Source organism: Ochotona princeps, chromosome 9 (genome assembly GCF_030435755.1).
Source record: "Ochotona princeps isolate mOchPri1 chromosome 9, mOchPri1.hap1, whole genome shotgun sequence".
Classification (NCBI taxonomy): Eukaryota; Metazoa; Chordata; class Mammalia; order Lagomorpha; family Ochotonidae; genus Ochotona; species Ochotona princeps.
In genome coordinates this window covers 14644839-14660499 of record NC_080840.1, presented here as the reverse complement: position 1 = coordinate 14660499, position 15661 = coordinate 14644839, and the positions used below count along the sequence as shown (strand labels likewise).

Genomic DNA, 15661 nt, shown 5'->3' with positions numbered 1-15661 from the left:
ACTGACAGAGACGCGGGTTTCCGGCTGGCTTTTATTCAGTAAGCTCCAGATGCCGTAATTTCCCTGGCATGAAGCTGTGTAGCTAAAGGCTTAGAAAGGTGGGAATGGGTGGGGAACCTAAAAAAAAGTACAATACAGGCGCCACCTAACAAAGGGGTGGTGCCTTGCAAATCTATCAGGAAAACACCACCTGCTGTCCCACCCCAGACCTGGAGTCAGTCCCCAAGCTCCTGTGTGGCAGGGGTGGCTGGGTCTCCAAGCCAGGGCTTGCTAGGCTTACTGGACCTGAGCGGAAGGGGATTTGCCTTGATGATGGCCACCCGGGCCCCCGTGGGGATCAGGTGACCCTAGGGCCAGAGAGCAGCCAACCTGCAACTGTGGGCTGTGTATTTACACACTGCAATCAGCCAGCACACAGGGCAGACAGACAGGAACCCCCACCCACTCTGCAGCCCACTGGGTCAGCAAAGAGCTCGGCAAATCCCAAGGAGCTAAATCTTTGGGACACTGCACCCGCGTGGGAGACCCGGAAGAGGTTCCTGGTTCCCGGCTTCTGATCAGCGCGCATCAGCCCGTTGCGGCTCACTTGGGGAGTGAAACATCGGATGGAAGATCTTCCTCTCTGTCTCTCCTCTCTGTATATCCGGCTTTCCAATAACAATAAAATCTTTAAAAAAAAAAAAATCCCAAGGAGCTGTCACAGCAACCCTGGGGAACTGCGGGGCCGCTCTGGCGGGGCTCCCCACAGCCATCCCTCTCCCCAGACCTCATCGCACCAGCCCACGTGCAGCTCCATAGCCCAAAGGAGCTTGCAAGGAAGGGCAGCACCAGACACCCCAAAGCCAAGCTCCGTCTACAACTCACCCAGCATCAGGGCAAGGAAGGCGGCAGGAGCAGGGGCAGGGTCAGTGCTTCTGTCTGGTTCTGTCATGTAGCATCTCGGGGGCAAGTTTTTCCCGCCATCAAGCCCCGTAATTTAATATCAGCAAATAAAATAGGGTTCTCTGGATGGAGAGAAAATTTGAGGGGGGAACAAAAGTATTGTGCCCCGTGTGAGGATCGAACTCACGACCTTCAGATTATGAGACTGACGCGCTACCTACTGCGCTAACGAGGCACCTAGTGGCAGCTGCCGTCCGCGACATAATAAGGCAATGACGGCAGCGCTGCGCATGCCCAGGGTGTTGCATCTTGGCACGCTGTTGCCTGTGTCTAGTGACCGGGATCTGCGGCTGCTGGCTTTCCGCGCGACTGCCGCTGGTTCCCTGGTTCCTCTGCCTTCCTCCACCCGCCACCGCGTCAATCGACAAACGCTGCTGCCTGCTCGCCAACGCAGCCCGGGGAGCCGGGACACAGCAGCGGGCTTCTTTTGGGGGTGTGTGGGCTCTGCGCTGGGCTGGCCTCGCGGAGCAGGGGTGCGGGCGCGGATGTGTCACCGTCTGTATCGATCTGCAGCCGCCGCCGCAGGCCCGGCCCCCACAGCCAGGCGCGGGAGCCACGGCCCGTGCACCTGCTCGGGGTCCTCCGCGCGCCGCGGCCCCTCGTTGCCACACACTGGTCAAAGGCAACTTCGATTCCCAAACGGGAAAGGTCGAAAGAGGTCAGTCTCCGAACCTGCCCAAGTGTGCAACGGCCGGGCGTGCGTGGCGAGGGGGTGAACCCACAGCCGGGACGAGCACCCCGAGACCTCAGTGCCCACCGGGCGGGGAGGCTCGCCAAGGGTAGGGAGGTGTAGAAGAGGCCCTTGTGGGAACAGAGTTTCCGCGCTCAGGCCGAGCCCCAGGAGGCCCGAGGCGCCCCTCACCAGGGGGAAGGACCCTGAGTTCCAGAGCAGGTGCAGCTGGGACCCCTGCCTCGCGCCCCTTCTCCACGGCCCCCGCTGCGGGACGTGGCGCGTTGCCAAGAGCAACGGGCGCCGAGAGCCAAGCGGAGTGGAGAGTGCGGGACGGCGACGCTGAGGTTGCCGGGTGCCGAGGTAGGCAATCCGCCTCCGGTTGCCAACGCCGCAGCCTCGGAGAGGCGACCAGGCGCAGGTGGGCGGCCTGCCCGCAGGCCGAGGTCCCAAAGTCTTCGAGTCAGAGTCCCTGCACGTGTGGTCGCCACGCGGGGCACCTGCTACTTCAAGCTCCCCCGATTTCCGCTCGCGGCCGGATCGGGGAGCCCCCGGACCTTGTCTGCGGTTGCGGTTTGAGGCTTGAGTCGCGGTCAGGGGTTTGTGGGGTGTCCACTGGACGCCGGGACCTGATGGCTGTTCTGGGATGAGGAGGATTTTATCAAATAAAGGAGTTGCGTTGATCCACTTAAAAGTCTATTTGGATTTGCAAAACTCCAGGCCTAAGGAAGAGAGCGGAGGATGAAGGAGAAGCTCAGGGGAGAAGAGGCTGCCCGTTGGGGAGTCAAGGCGCCAGGGATTGCGGGGAAGCGGTGGACGTCCCGAGTCAGGGGACGCAGCCTGGGACCCGCGCCCCCCACGCCGGCCCCCAGGCCTGCCCAGGCAGGCGGGCGCATGGGGAGAGGAGGAGCGCCTTTGGATGCGCGCTCCACCGGCTTCCGGGACTTGGCTGCGCTCGCACCACCGAAGGCAGGTGCCGCGGGGCTGGTTGCACCCTGACTGGGTCCGACATAGAAACAGAGGGCGAGCAGCGTCGCGGATGAGGCCCCAGCAGACAGCCACCGCCAAGCCTGACCAGGAGCTAGCGCCTGCTGGCCGAGGACCGTCCGGCTCAAGCCTCCCCTACCTCCTGGACCTGGCACCAGCCTGATTCGCCCCTGGTAGGTCCAGGCCCACCAAGATCACTTCTTGTCCCTTCTTGCCCTCCCACTGTGGCCCCTGTATTCCTGCCGGGACAACCTGCAAGGGGTACTAAGTCCCCATTTAAAAAGCAATACAACTTCGCTGGGGCCGGGCAGGCGGCGGCGGGGAGCCCGTGGGGGCCAGTGGATGTGGGCTTGGGATGGGGGAGGGCTAAGGAAATGGCACCGGTGGGCCTGTGGGGACCTGGGAGCTCACCTGTAGGCAGGTGGAGCAAACTTGGGGATTTCCTCATGTGCCTGGCTCTGAGTGGCGTGAGCAGAGGGGAGGGGAGAGCCCCAGGTCAGCATGCAGCCCTGCTGTGGTGGGGGGATCAGGCCTGGAGAACCTCAATGGGCCTGGCTCTTGGGCTTGTGGAGGGGTGGGGCACCAGGCCAGCGCATGTGCCAGGAACTTGGGACCTTGGTGGGTGAGGAGAGCTTTGCATCAGTCCTCACTTTGCTTCCAAAGCCTGGGCTAAAGAAGCCATGCACTCCTGGGCACAAGGATTTGTGGATTGCATAGAGAAAGGAGCAGGGGGATATGGGGTAGGGAGGGCTGCCATGGGAGTGTCTTTCAGGTGAGGAAGGACTCCTGAGACACTCCAAACAACAGGGTCACTGTACTTCGCAGGTAAGCAAGGGGACTGAGACCTGGTGGTTTGCAGGGGAGAGACCAGAAGACCTTTATGGGTTAGAACGATGGACCAGCCCACATGGGAGACCTGAGCTGGGCTTGTTAGCATGGATCATTGCTGACCATCACATGTGGCCCTGGTGGGCCACAGATCCTGCTGGTGATCCAGGCCTGGGTATAGGGCAGGCTGGGCAAGGTAGCTCCATCTGCCGGCAAGTGTGTGTGGGTTGGTTTTGGAAGGGGGCAGACCGGGAAGGACCAAGCAAACCTTATCCCACTGGCAAGTGCAGAAACAAGGCAAAAGCACAGGTCATGCCGGGCTAGGGCATCACACCTACTGGTTTATATGAGCCGGGGAAGGGAGCAGACTTAGCAAGGCCAGGTGCCAGCACCCACCAGTGAGAAATGGGACTGGGGGCTGGGTCAGGCCAGGCCAGGTTGCAGTATCCGAAGGCAAAGGCCAGGACAGATGAGGGGCTATGCCAAGCTGGGTCAGAGCAACCACTGGAACATGCAAGATCTGTGACTGGGAATAGGCCTGGTTGGGGAGCTAAGGGGACACCCTGGCCAGGTTGTGATTTCCCTTGGTGAGCGCGAGGGCCAGGCTGGGGGCTACTATCTGGTCTGGACATGGCTGCAGGGTCCCTTGGCACACATGTGTACTGGGTCTGGGATACACCAGACTGGGCTAGACTCTAGCACCCACTGGAGATCGTGAGAACCAGCATGGGTGTGGGAAAGGCTGAGCTAGGTGTCTGCCCCTGCAGAGCCACGTGTGAGCTGTGTCTGGGTGTGGACCAGACTTGGCTGGGCTGTAGCACCCAACAAGAACCAGAATGGGTAAGGGCCAGTCAGGAAAGGCCACTGTTCCTGCTAGGACAGGAGGTGGACTAAGCAGGGCTGGCCCATGGACCTACCAGTGTGTGCAAGATCTGGCATTGGTAGAGACCCAGATGGAGAAGCTTGGGGAACTCCTCTGTCAGAACACACTCCCTGCAGGTGAGTGCAAGAACCAAGATGGGAGCAGACTAGGCTAGATAATGCTATCCACTGGCATACATTTGGTGCAGATCAGGGACAAGCCAGGCTGGGCCAGTTCATATCACCTGCTGGCAAATTCAAGAACCAGAATGGAGTGTGGGTAAGACCAGGTTGGGCCACAATACCATCCAGTCCACATTAGGGCCGGGACTGGGGGCTGGCAGGGCTGGACTAGGCTGTAGCCCCCACCAGTGTGAGCTGGAATTGGGGGTAGGCCGGTCTCGGCCAAGCTACAGCTCCCACTGGCAAATGCCAAGGTGAGGCAGGCCATGCCAGACTGGGCCGCAGCACCCAACCAGCACACATGAGACCGAGGGGGGGCGAACCCTGTGGGGGTCTGCGGGGGACCCCTTGCTGGGCCACTACTCCCACTGGTGAGCATGAGAGCTGGGATTAGGGGCAGACCAAGCCAGGCAGGGCCACAACATCCGATGGCCTACATGTAAGCCAAATCAGGGGAAAGCCAGGCTGGGCTGACTACTTTCTGGTGCAGGCATAAGCCAGGGTGGGTGTGGGTGAGTTGGGCTTTGTCACAACATCAGCTGGAAGTTGCTGCCATGAGGGACAAACTCTTACAGGCTCAAGCATGGCTAGACAGATGGTGGCACCCTTTGGCACCAGTGCAGACCTGATAGTGAGGCTGGTTGGGATGAACTAGGCTTCAATGCCCATTGACATGTACAAGAGCCAAATGGGATGCGGGACAGACTGAGCCAGTCGGCTGTACATACTGGCAAGCACGTGAACCTGGCAGGGGACGGGCTTGGTGGGGGGCTACTAGGCTGCAGCTCACACTGGTTTGCGTGAAGGCCAAGGGGTGGTGGGCAGGATCAGGCTGGACTGCAACACTCCCTGGTTTGTGTAGAAGACAGGGCTGGAGACAGAACTGACCCAGCAATTGCAGCTACCCATGTGTGCACAGGCTGATTTGGGTGACAGACTGTGCCAGACCCTGTATTGGCAAGCACAAGAATCAGGTCTGGGATGGCCTCAGATGAGGTTTCTTGGGTGGTTCCCTACCAACTGAACTGCTGGACTCAGAACCCCAACTATGGAGAGAATTACAGGTTCCATGGTGTGACCATGGAATACATGTGTGGGAACTGGGCCTCCTCAGTAGCTCAAATGGAGCAGTGGACAGCATATCCATTTGCACATGGAGGATATGGCAGTACACTGGGGTCTGCAGGAGACACCTGGTACCATGACAGAGGATGGAGGGCAGAACAAATCGATCAACTACCCCAGCCAAGTGCTGGCAGTGAAGATCTGGGCAGACAGAGACTGTAGGATGGACCATGTCAGCCAGTGGATTCTGGAGAGATTTCATTGTGCTTGGAGTGGCAGTAACAGCAGCAATTCAAGACTGTTGAGCTATCAAGAGCACCGCGTGTGCCCCACATCGGGAACCCTTGGATGATTGGGAGGCTGGGTGTGGCTTCTCCCTTCATCTCCCGCTTTTCCCCAGATACAGAGAGTAAGAAAGAGAATGTGGTGGAAATACTGGTCTTACCCACTTACCTCTAGCCCTTGACCCTTTGCATTTTAACCAACTATGTAAAAATCATCAAAAAATAAAGAAAGAAAAATTTTAAAAAAGCAATACAACTGAGTTCATGGCCTCATAGCATTTTTTCATGTATCCCGGGAGAGCAGGTGTTTGGCAGAGCGACTGAATTCCCCTTTGGGGTGTCTGTGTTCCTTGGTCCTGGGTGCAGCTTCCTGCTGAGGTGTGCTGCCTGGGAGCTCAGCTTCCAACACCTTGACACATTTTGTGTTGCAGGTGTAGCCCCAGGCTGTGGTGCTGGGTCAGAGCGCCCTGTCACCCTGAGTCTCCTCATTCTAGAACGTCTGTCTCCTCCCAGTGACATATTCCACGGGGGGCTTTGAGGAACATGTAAGGTTCAATGGAAGTCTGGAGGGGCTTGGGAGCTGCCAATCACATGTTCTGTGCTTCGCCCCCTGGGGAGCCTGAGGAAGTCTCCACCTGCAGGTGCAAACCGGAAGACCCGCCCCCGCCCCGTACCCGCAGCCCATGGCTGGCATCTGCAACTAGGAATTGCCTTTCACCCGCCCTCCTGCCTGCACCTGCTGCTCCTCTCCGAGTCCAGGCCGCTCTCTCCACCTGCCTGGCAGCATCTCAGGCAGCCCTCCACCAGCCCAAAGTGCTGTGCCCGACCCCCAGGGGCTATCGTCATGGCAGTTGGAGGCATGGCCAGCTGAGCCGGTTCCCGGATCTGTGTTCCCGTTACTCGTTCCCATCTCCTTTCCAGCTCTCTCTGCTTAGAATTAAAATAGAGAGGGGCCAAGAAGCTGAGAGGAGGTAAAGGTCCTGGGGACAGGCAGGAAGCTACGGAGAAAGGCCTGCTGGGCATCCTCAGGCCTCCAGGAGCCTTCCCAGGCTTGGCGCCTGCCCAGTCAGAGCATGGGCACAAGGCGGGGCTTGCATGGGGGCCCAGGTGTCGTTCTAGGCTCCTGGTCAGCTGTGCAAGCCCGGGGCGGCCCAGGGGCTGAGGAGGAAACAACAGCCAGTGGTTCTTTTGTCCTCTGTCCAGGCCAGAACAAGGTCACGGTCCTCCAGCCTCAGCCCTGGCCGAGGGACAGTGCTCTGTGAGTCAGACTGTTTTGGAAGCAACCAGAAGGTCTTGCTGTGAGCCCTGCTGTGTGACCCTTGCTGACTCAGCACAGAGAAGACCACAGGCCCCACCCCTTGGCCCGCTGCTCCCCAGGCATCCCAAGGCCTCCAGAGCTGTTGCAGAGCGGCTCCAACCACGCCCCAACACTGGACACGCCTCCTCTTCTCCCCCAGCCAGTGGCTGCTCTCCAGTTGTCCCCAGTTCTTGTCAGAACTTAGCAGGACTGCAGTGGATCTATGTGGTGTCACCGGGATTGAATCATATCCCGTGTACACCTGCTAGTCACCAGGTGCGTGATCTCTCACTCCTGTCACCAGACTCGTGAGGCATGGACACTCAGGGCACTGCCTGCTCTCCCCATATGGGATGGGAGGTCCTGAGGGTCCCTGGGCAGGGGAGAAGCAAGGGTGACAGCTCCCCAGGCCCTCCCACAACACCTCTACCCCAGAAGAGACGGGTGGAGGCAATGGGGGTGGCCCTGACAGCCGTGAGGCTCTCACGAACAGGGAATGTCCCTTCCGGGTTCAGACATGCAACAGGGTGGTGATTTTGCCTGAGGTCCAATAGGTGTAAAGGGATGGCTGGGCTTGCTGTGTGTGTCCTGCTCCCCAGGCTGTGCTGGGTCACAAGGCCTGAGGTGCCCCCCTTCCCGGGGCAAGGGCACAGTTAGCCACAAGTGAGCCAGGTGTGTATGGGCTGGGCTGCCCCAGCACCAACCCTTTCCAGTGAATCAGCAAGCTTTACGCCCCACGCCTGTGCCTGAAGTTGCACAATGGTGTTAGGGCAAAGTTGCCTCACCAGCACCTGATTGAAGGCTTCCAGGCTTCCATGAATTTAGGCAGAAGACTGATGGCCAAAGGGAGGAAATCCCATTGCAAAGCAGCATCGACTGGGGGGGGAGGTCCTAAGACCAAGATTCTGCAGCACACGCCACTTGCACACACGTAGCAGGTGATCCGTCAGCATTTGTGGAAGGACTGAGTGATAACGTTTGCTCTCCTGAGTCTGTGAGTCCATTTATACTCAGGCTCTGTATCTTTTACTGGAAAGGCAGATATACAGAGAGGAAGATTTTCAGTCCAATGATTCGTCCAGTGATTCACGCCCCAAGCCAGTGCAATGGCTGGAGCTGAGCCAATCCAAAGCCAGGAGCCAGGAGCCTCTTCTGGGTCTCCAACGCTGGTGCAGGGTCCCAAAGCTTTGGGCTGTCCTCGACTGCTTGCCCGGGCCACAAGCAGGGAGCTGGATGGGAAGCAGGGCCGCCGGGATTAGAACTGGTGTCCATATGATATCCCAGCCCGTTCAAGGTGAGGACTTTAACCGCTACACTATTGTGCTGGGCCCTATTTTATCTATTTGAAAGGCAGACTTACAGAGAGAGGGAAGAAACAAGAGAGATCTTCTATCTGCTGGTTCACTCCCTAAGTAGACCCAACAACCAACTCTGGGCTAGTCCAGCCCAACCCAGGAGCCTAAAACTCCATCCTGGTCTCCCACATGGGTGGCAGGCATGTGGGCCGTCCTTGGCTGCTTTCCCATGCCCTCTAGCAGGAAGGTAGAATGAAAATGGAGCAGCAGGGACTTGAACAAGCCCTCTAATGGGGGATGCTGGCCTCTGCCATTGAACCACAACACAGGCCCTTCTGCTCTCTCCAGGAACAAGGACTGATAGAAGATGATCAGAGGTTCCATGGGTTATGTACTGAGCGTAGGTGTCGGGCGGGCCGTGGGGATCACATTAGTTCCTCCCTCACTGACAGGCACTAAGTAGGGAAACAAATACGTAAATAGGACATGACAGGGATGCGTGCTGTGATGGAGGTGGCAAGAGGAACGGCCTCTGAGCCACTGAAGAGACTATGGTGGAAGTTACCCTGGACAGTGCTTTCAGGACTAGCTGTTCTGCCACCTTCTGACCCCTCCCCCCAGCCATGAATGTGCCAGCACCCACAGATGCCACTGCCATGGGAGTGATGGCATCTCATAATAATGAGGATGACTTGGTCTCTGTCCCTGGATTCTGGAACAAAGCTTTTTTTTTAAATTCTAGTTCCATGTGTACCTTCATATACATTACTTACACGGTGATCCTGCCCAGGTCCCAGATGAAACTAGGGCATCCTAGGAACGCAGTATTGTGACAGCCAGATAGGAGAGAATGATATGAGGCAGGGCCTGTGGTTCCAACTCAGCTAGCTGCATTATCCCACATCAGGTTGCATGACAGTGTATTTCAAAACCCACACAAGTGCCCACAGTAGGGGTGAACCGTACTGCCTCCAAGTTCGTTTCCTAAAGGCTCCCACGTGTTTACTAACCCATGAACGGCAAAGCCCAGAGTTTTGGTGCAAGTTAGAAACTTCCAGGTACATCCTTGGGACTCAGAAGTAGGAAACAAGAGCACCAAGCATTTTGCTGCTGGGACCCTGGGCCTCCAGCCATGGTTTCGCTGGGTACTGGGACCCTGGGCGACCAGCTGTGGTTTTGTTGGGTGCTAGTGACAGAATCATAGAGGACCACCCTGGAGAGGCTACTCCCATGTAAAGCAATAGTAGAAGACCCCACTGATGGGTGGGTGGGTGGGTGAGCACCTGGGTGGGGCTTGGGGTGCCTGCCAGGATCCCCAGGCCCAAGCTGGCTCCCACCCTGCCTGCTGGCAGAAGCAGCAGCTGCCAGCTCCTTGTCCACCCTGTCTTCACTAAGCTGATTTAATGCCAAAAGGATTGATTGGTGTTGACAGGGAGCTATTTACCCATCTCATTAATTATGCCAACTAATTTTCAACCGAACTGGCACTTCTCGGGTCATCAGATGATGAGAGGAGGCTTTTCATGCTGCAGCAGGCCCTGATGGGGGATGGGGCAGGGAGGTACCCTCATCCTCCAAGCCTCCGGGGGACCTTGATCTGGCTCCCCATTCCTGGCTGCCCCCTCGAGAAGTAAGACATGATTGTTCAGCCAACAAAATGTGATTCTGCAGCATGAGTGTATTACAGAACTGCAAAAGACACACCAGGTACAACTGGCAAAGCTTGCATGGGGGCTGTGGATTTAAGAGGTGATCATGGTCACCGCTGATGTCCTGGGTGGTTGGGTTGGCTAGATTGTAATTGTAGGGGAAAGTTGATCCCAATCTGTAGGAAACACACCTGTACCTTCCGTGCTGACCTGTGAGTTGGGCCCTCAGCCAATTACTCACCTGCCTACTATGTGCCAGCTGTTAATGGGGACATGCCCTGCAGGTTGGAGGAGGCAAGGCCATGGCATGCGTGCCACCAGCCCACTCCTACACTCAGAGCCGACAGTGGGCGTTCCCCTATAGCAGCTACAGGTGTGGCTGCAGGCAGGAGCGAGGCCTGTAGGGGCCCACGGAGCCTCCCAGAGCTCCAAAGTCCTTGAGGGTGGTCATTGACTCAAGCATCCCAGGGCTGCTCCAGGGGGCAGAGGGGCTGCTGCAGGAGCCCTTTGGGGTCACTGTTCTCGTCCCCTCTCCGCCATCTCACAGAGAGAAATTTTTCTGAGTGGTACCTCCTTGTGGAATCACCCAAAAAACACTTCTAAAAAAATCAAGGAACTAATGTGGCATATTAGATGAAATTGCCACCTGGTATTCCATATGGGCTCAGGTTCAAGTCCTTGCTGCTTCACTTTGGATCCAGCTCCCTGCTAACGCACCTGGCAAAGCGGCAGGAGATGGCCCAAGTGCTTGGGCACCCACCACCCATGTGGAAGACCCAGATGAAGCTCCTGGCTTCTGGCTCTGGCCTGGTTCAAGCTCTAGCAGTTGCAACCATTTGGGAAGTGAACCAGTGGATGGAAGATGTGTGTGTGTGTGTGTAGCTCTGACTTTTGAATGAATGAATAAGATCTTCAGAGGAAAATCAAAAGCTTATTGAAATATTGCAAACACAGAATAAATGTCCTTTCTTCTGAGTCATGAGAGAGTGAGCTGCCTGCAGAAGGTGCTGTCACCCCTGAATGTTTCCCTGGTGGGTTTGCTGCCAACTAGACTTCTCTGCCCCGAGCAGCAGCTTCGGACACCAGCAGCACTTATCGCCTCCACTGAATCCTCGGACGCCACGCAGGCTTTGCCACTTGCGCTCACTGTGTCTTGGGAAGCAAAGGATCCACTTGGGGATCTCACTGCAAAATCACGTGCAGCTCTCAGGGTCTCCTTCCGCTGCACCAGCTCTGCAGCCCCTCATGACCCCCTGACTTTGATGCTTTGGAGGTGAATGGGCAGCTGCTGTGTAAGCGGGCTCTCGCCTTGGCTGCCTGATATTCCCTCAGAAATAGAGCCAGGTCGTGAAGCGTGGTAGGTAACCATGTGACTCTGTTTGGCTTTTGTTCCCATCAGTGGCTTGTCAATATTTCCCTTCGTCCCACTGTGGATGAGACTCTCGATACCTCGGTGAAGGTTATATCTCATCTGTTTGTGTGTTGCAAAATTTCTTGTTGCTTCCCTAATAAAAAAAAAAAGATTTGTTTATTTTGATCAGGAAAGCAGATTTACAGAGAGAAGGAGAGAAAGAAAGATCTTGCATCTTCTGGTTTACTTCATAAATTACCTCAATGACTGGAGTTCAGGCAATTCAGAGCCAGGATCCAGGAGTCTCTTCTGGGTCTCCACATGGGTACAGGGTGGCAAGACTTTAGGCCATCCTCCGCTGCTTTTCCAGGCTGTCAGCAGGGAGCTGAATGGGAAGCTAAGCAGTCAGGACATGAACTGGCACCCATATGGGGTGCTGACGCTTGAAGGGGGAGAACTAACTCATTGAGCCACAGTGGCGGCCCCCTGTATTTTTTTATTTTTATTTTTTTTAGTGTTTATTACATCAGGAGAGGATATCAGACCCATGCAGGCCTCCAAAGTAGGATGGGGAGGGAAGGTGGAGAAGATGGGTGAGAAAAACCCTTGCCATCCCTCCTGTGACCATGGGGTGGGTACATACTGCTCCACTCCTTGCTGCCAGATCACATCAACACCAGGGGACAAAGATGGTCCCCCTGAAATCATCCCAAGGACCCCAGTGGGGAGGGACATGTCCTGGGGTTGTTACCTGAGTAGTCTCAATTCTTCTGACATGGGATTGGCTTTGTTGTGCTGTAGGTGAGACCCAACCTCCCCACCCATTGGCTGTCCATGTCTATTTCACGGCCTTAGGTGCTGATGGGAGAACTAGACCTATAGTGTAGTTGTTCAACCTGCTGTTCTTTCCACCCTTTGATGAGGCACTCCAGGTCCTCGGGAGAGACAGAGAGATCAATTGTCCTGCCTTTAATGTGTTCCTTTCCATGTTTAAAAAAAAAAAAAAACTCATCTATGCATTTGAAAAATAGAGGCAGACAGCTTCTGTCTGCTAGTTCACTCCCTGAATGTCCTCACCAGCCCAGGCTGGACCAGGCCAAGGCCAGCAGCCAGGAGTTGCTTCTAGGTCTCCCACATACACACAGGGACCCAAGGACTCAAGCCATCCTCCACTGCTTTCCCAGGCTCATTAGCAGGGAGCTGGATTGGAAGTGGAGCATCTGGGCCTTGAATGGGTGCCCCTTTGGGGATACTGGCATCTCAGCTCACAGTTTAACCCTACGTGCTACACTCTGGCCTCTTTTTCACCATTCCTCTGACGGTGAGAAGCCTGGTTCCCATCACCCTTGCAATACATATGCATGAATCAGTGCCCCTGTAAGTAACCCATCTACCACACCCCTTCTCTCCCAGCTCAGGCCATGAAGCCCCCTTACAGGCTGCCCAACCCCTGCATGGACGCCCTGCCTAGACTCTAAGCACCAGCCCCTCCAAGACGCCCCCTCCCCACTCTCTCCTGAGGCCAGCTCAGCTCCACTCTCTACACCCCACCTGGGCTCCGACACCAGTCCTGGGACAAAGCACGGCTTCCCACCCCCTTGGCTCACCACGCTGTGACTCACCCAGCCACTGCATTGTTTCAGAAAGAAAGGGAGGGGAGAGTGGAGAGGGGAAACAGGCGCATCGTTAATGAGCCTGACAACAAGCTGGTGAGTAACAGCAGGCCAGGAACTTGCACACATCTGTGCGATCAGGCAGACCACGTACTTGGAAGGAACTTTGGGCCCCCTCCTGCCTGGAAGGACACCAAACCTTCTCCGCCAGGCTTCGCGACCTCTGCGCTGTGTCCTTCCTCCGTGATGTGGTTGCCACGAGGGTTAAGTGAGTTAGGCATACGGAGTGCCAAACTCTGTGTCAGCTGACGAGAGGGGAAGTGGCCAGGAATTCAGTGAGATCCTCAGGTCGCCCCACAGGCCACACATCAGTTTGGGCACAGGGCAGACGCGGAGGCAGGACCCCCATCACTGGCACACCAGTGAACAGACACAGGTCCTAGGAGTGCTCTGCCACTCAGAGCCAAGAGTGGCCAGGCAAGCTTGGATGCCAGGGATGTGTTGAACCAACTGTGATGGTGGGGCCAGGACTTCCTGCTGAGGGCCCAACTGGAGCGATGGCAGAGGAGTACCGCACCACATGTCAGCCACCCCCAGGGCCAGGAACCTAGACCAGCAGGCCCAGTGCCATCCACAAGACAGCCTTTTCCCAGGGTGCTACGCTGTGTGCTGCAGGACACAGCAGCCTGCGGGGCTTGTCCCCACGAATGCCAGCTGGCAGCACCCTGCCTGAATGACACTCAAGAATGCCATTCTGTCATTGCAGTGCCTGTGGTGGAGGGCTCTCTGACAAGTCCTCAGTGTGTGGGCACGTATGTGTGTGCATGTGTGTGGCTGTGCATGTGTGCATGCAGGCACACGGCTCAGCCACAGCCAGCCTTCCCGGGTCAGCAGCCCAGCTGGGATGAAGACACTTCCCAGGGCTGGGTTGCAGGGGAGGGGCAAGGCAGGACGAAGTGGATGACAAGCACTGCCTGGTTGGGTGACTCTGAATATAGTCACTTCCGTTCCTGGGCGACAGTCTTCTCACCGGTAAACCCGAGGGTTTCTCGCCTGGCTGAGCTTCCTTCCAGGTGAGGATGTGTGTGCAGTCCCCAGAAAGGGCTCATTTCCAGTCACTGTGCAAGAGTTCCATGATCAGCTAGCCAGTAATGTCTGCAGGCGTGCTGGCATGGGGGATGGGAGCGCTTGCTTGTTCTGAAGGACAGGATTGGAAGAGGTGGGAGGTGTCTGTGGGAGGTCAGGAGGAAAAGTCTCCTGCAGGTCCCCACCCTGCCTCAGGGGGCGCTCACTCATTTCTTCGTGCAGCAGGAATTAGGTCCAGGTGAGAGGAGACCCCAGAAAACCTTCCACCTCCTTCATGCCCCCCTTGAGCATCCTGGGAGGGATCCGAGGAGCCGATCCACTCTGAGTGAAGACAGGAGCAGGTAGTGAAGCCTGTGCGGGTCTCTGCCAGGGTCAGCGTGCTATCTGGAGCAAACTGCTCCAGCGGCATGAGCCTTGCTTTGCTCTCCTGTGAAATGGATCCTGAAGGACCCCAGCACAGTAGCCTAGCGGCTGAAGTCCTTGCCTTGCACATGCCAGGATCCCATACAGGCACCTGTTCGTATCCCAGCGGCCCTGCTTCCCATCCAGCTCCCTGCTTGTGGCCTGGGCAAGCAGTCGAGGACAGCCCAAAGCCTTGGGACTCTGCACCCATGTGGGAGACCCAGAAGAGGCTCTTGGCTTTGGATTGGCTCAGCTCCAGCCGTTGCAGTCACTTGGAGAGTGAATCAACAGACGGAAGATCTTCCTCTCTGTCCTTCCTCCTCTCTGTATATCTGCCTTTCAATAAAAATAAAGTAAATCTTAAAAAGAAAGGAAGGAAAGAAGGAAAGAAGGAAGGAAGGAAGGGTCGGGCCCTGAAGTCCTGCCCCCACCCAAGTCGGCAGGCCCCCATGCAGCAAGCACTCAGCGGTGTCCACATGGGCACTCTGTGTAGAGTCCCAGTGCTAGGCACGCTTGGGACCCCATGTTTCTTTTGGCAAACAATGGGGAGCCATGGATGGCTTAAGAGTCATGGCATGGGCCCAACAATTCCCACAGATTATTACCTCCTGCACAAGAGCTGGAGGTGATAGACAGGAGGCCCAGAAGGACACTTCCTGGACTGGAGGGAGGAGGGGATGTCAGGGAGAGCTCCTGTCAATCTCCATCAGCAAGAGTTGGTGGGGCCCAGCGCAGTAGCCTAGCAGTTAAAATCCTTGCCTTGAATGTGCGCCGGGATCCCATATGGGCACCAGTTCTAATCCCAGCAGCCCCGCTTCCCATCCAGCTCCCTGTTTGTGGCCTGGGAAAGCAGGCCGTGGGACCCTGCATCCATGTGGGAGACCCGAAAGAGCTCCTGGCTTCAGATTAGTGCAGCTCCGGCCGTTGCGCTCACCTGGGGAGTGAATCATTGGACAGAAGATCTTCTTCTCTGTCTCTTCTCCTCTCTGTATATCTGATTTTGCGATTTAAAAATAAATCTTTTAAAAAAAAAAAGTTGGTGGAAGATGGAAGGGAGCAGACCCGGTAGGAGGCAGTGAAAAGAGAAAGCTGACGGTGTGCTCCCCGAGGCTCCGGGCATGAGCAGGAGGAGAGGAAAGAGAGGATGG

The 15661-nt window shown here is 56.6% G+C and overlaps 1 non-coding gene across 1 annotated transcript; it reads right to left on the bottom strand.

Moving 5' to 3' along the window:
• Positions 1-1044: 1044 nt before the first annotated feature.
• TRNAM-CAU (transfer RNA methionine (anticodon CAU)) lies at positions 1045-1117 on the bottom strand. Its single transcript has one exon. It is a non-coding gene; the product is annotated as a tRNA-Met (tRNA).
• Positions 1118-15661: the final 14544 nt, after the last annotated feature.